The 3,470-nt window shown below is 40.9% G+C and overlaps 1 protein-coding gene across 1 annotated transcript in view; it reads right to left on the reverse strand.

The window, feature by feature from the left end:
* elf2 (E74 like ETS transcription factor 2) overlaps window positions 1–3,470 on the reverse strand; it is a 54,982-nt gene that overhangs the window by 51,148 nt on the left and 364 nt on the right. The window lies entirely within an intron of this gene.

Here is a 3,470-nt window from a genome sequence, read left to right on the forward strand (position 1 = left end):
GAAAAAGTGCAGTATATTCATTTATTTACTTGATTTTTATCATGCCTTTCTCCTGATATAGGGAGAAAACCTTGTTTCAAATAATTTTCTCTTTCTTTCCCCACTGAAGACAGCCCCAGCATTTTAAGATGCAATATAGTAATCTGTGTCATTATGACTTAGTTGTCTTTCTCCCTAGCAATTGATTTTAGAAACATGGACAAGCATGTTACTCCCTTTAAAAGCAAACACAACAATGTACGACAGCTGAAGAAAGCTAAAAAGCTTACCCAGGCCAATTTTCCTTCTATTTCCAGAAAATGAGTGATTCCTTAGTTACCAGATCAATTAGAAGAAGTGGGAATCCCCTTTCAGATCCCATGAGGCACACACCAGGGAGCACTCTCAACCATCAAGTACAGCAGCCGCATAATCCAACCGGACTGACAGAAAACCCATACCCAAAAGCCAAAGAGAGCAAACCAGGACACATTTGCAACCCTCCTGCCTTAAAATACAGTCACGTGCAGAGGCCAGTGATCCACATCCGTTCTTAGGAGAGGTGGAAAATATTTGTAAACCACACAAGGACAAGGGGTTTTTGTTGTTTTGTATGTTTTGAAGGTGGGGCTGGAGGAGGAGAGGGGTCTCTCTCTTTCTCAACCAAGAAGGAAGGCACATCGGTAACCAAACTGATGCTCCTACCAGGATCTCACACACACACACATAGGGGGAACTGAAAGTAAAGGTTTGCTGGTGGAAGTAGCATACATACATATGTGCGTACACAAACTGTAACTAAAGGCCTGCTGAGGAAGGCACTATACATACATACGTGTGAGTGTAATATATAGAAGGTAAAGTCTTGCTGGTGAAAGAAACATATGTGTGTACATATAAATGTACATATAAATACACACAAAGCTAGAAGTAAGTGCTTGTTAGGGGAGGCAATATACCTACACACAATTCAAAGTGGTGAGGTGATAGGGGAGGCAATGTACATGCATGTACACAGTCACAGAGACACACAACTGAAAAAGCAGGCCTCCTGAGGGAGGCAACAACTATACATACATGCGTATGTGTATTTGTGTGTATAATTAAAATGTCTGTGGGTAAACACAACTGAAAGGATAAGCTTGCTTAGGAGACAATATGTGTGTGTGTTTACATATCTGTGTAGTCACATACACAAAACTGAAAGTAAAGACTTGCTGGAAGAAGCAAGATTCATATGTTTGTTCATGTATGTTTGTGTGCTTGTATGTATATACAGACACACACACATCCACACAAAATGGAAACACTGAAAGTAAAGACTTGCTGGAGGAAGCAATATATAATGATACATATGTTTGTGCATATACACAACACTGAAAGACTTGTTGGAGGAAGCAATATATTATGATACAAGTTTATGTACATGTGTGTATGTCTATATATGTATAGACATGTGCACATCCACACAAAACTGAAAGCACATTAAAAACATGTATATGTGTTTGTGTGCACATACACAACTGAAAACAGAAGCTCCCTGAGGGAGGCAAGTATCATTTCTGTGTGTGTGTGTGTATATGTATATATATGTGTGTGTGTGTGTGTGTATATATATCTCCACACATATACATCCACCCACACAAAACTGAAAGGCTTGCTGGAAAGACAACATGTGTGTATGTGTGTATATATATCTGTGTGCACACATACATAACACTGAAAGCAAAAACTTGGAGGAAGCAATATATAATGATACATATGTTTGCTCACATAAACACTGAAAGACTTGCTGTGTGTGTTTTGATTTCAAGTGTTATTTGTTTATTTCATTTTTATGTATCTCATTGTATTTATTCATGTTGTGAGACGCCTTGAGTCCCTTGGGGAGATGGGGGAAGGGTACAAATAAAGTTGATTATTATTATTATTATTATTATTATTATTATTATTATTATTATACATGTGTGTGTCTGTATATGTATAGACATCCACACATCCACACAAATCTGAAAGCACATTGAATACATGTATGTATGCTTGTGCCCACATACACAACTGAAAGCAGAAGGTTCCTGAGGGAGGCAACGTATCATGGTGTGTCTGTGTTTGTGTGTATGTATGTGTATGTATGTATATATGTGCGCATGTATGTATGTATGTATTATTATTATACATGTGTACATCTGTACAAGTATAAACAGTCATGCACACATCCACACAAAACTGAAAGCACATTAAATACATGTATGTGTTGTCGAAGGCTTTCATGGCCGAAATCACAGGGTTGTTGTGTGTTTTCTGGGATGGATGGCCATGTTCCAGAAGCATTCTCTCCTGATGTTTCGCCTACATCTATGGCAGGCATCCTCAGAGGTTTTGCTCTCATACACAACTGAAAGCAAAAGCTTCCTGAGGGAGGAAACTTATGATGTGTCTGTGTTGTGTGTGTATGTATATATATATATATACTAGCTGTGCCCGGCCATACCTTGCTGTGGCGAATTATGGTGGTATGGGAAATAAAGTATTGAGGAATTGCTGGTAGTTAAGGTAAAAGGTAAAGGTTTTCCCCTGGCATTAAGTCCATTATAAATGAGTTATATAGCTGTGTGGAAAGGCCTTGAGTCTACACTGCCATATAATCCAGTGCAAATTAGATAATCTGTGGAAGAGGCCTAAGTGAGGCCTAACTCGGCCTGTCCCCTGGGCTGAGTAAGTTGCTAGGAGACCAAGTGGGCAGAGCTTAGCCTTCTAACTGGCAGCAATTGGATAAAAACAATTCTTCCTCTCCCTCTAACTAGGACTTTATTTTTGTTTTCTTTTTATTATATGAACGTAGAGGCATGGATGACGGGTTGTGCTGCCAAGTTTAGTGTTTCTGGGATGTGTAGTTTTGTTGTTTTGTCCTAGGCCGAAATTTCATTACCCTTTTATATATATAGATATATGTATGTATGAGTGTATGTGTATGAGTGTATGTAAATGTGTGTATGAGTGTATGTATATGTGTGTATGAGTATGTGTGTATATATATAATGTATATATGTGTGTGTATATCTTTCCACACATATCAATCCACCCTCACAAAACTGAAAGTAAAGGCTTGCTGTGGGGGCTGCTGGGAAGCGAGGCCCACTGACAGGCCAAAGGGGGGGAATCCGCTTCCCTCCCCGGCAGCTTCCCCCCTCTTTACACTTCCCTTCCCAGGATCAACAACAAAAGCCCAGCCATCACCGATATTAACGGGTGGATGGGGGGGGGGGGGGGCGAGTCAGAGAGAGAATGGAGGAGAGAGGACTTTTCTGTCATTTGCGCCCTGTCCAAGCAGCCTCCCTCCCTCCCTCTTGGGAGCAGTAATCCCCCAATATCACCAAGAGGGGGCTGCTGTCCAAAGAGAAGGGGGCTTGCTTGGGGAGCTTCCCAGCCTGCCAGGCCCTGAGAGCTGAGAGAGAGACTGTATTGCACAATCGGGCTAAAGGGAGGGAGGG

This window comes from Anolis carolinensis, chromosome 5 (genome assembly GCF_035594765.1).
Source record: "Anolis carolinensis isolate JA03-04 chromosome 5, rAnoCar3.1.pri, whole genome shotgun sequence".
NCBI lineage: Eukaryota > Metazoa > Chordata > Lepidosauria > Squamata > Dactyloidae > Anolis > Anolis carolinensis.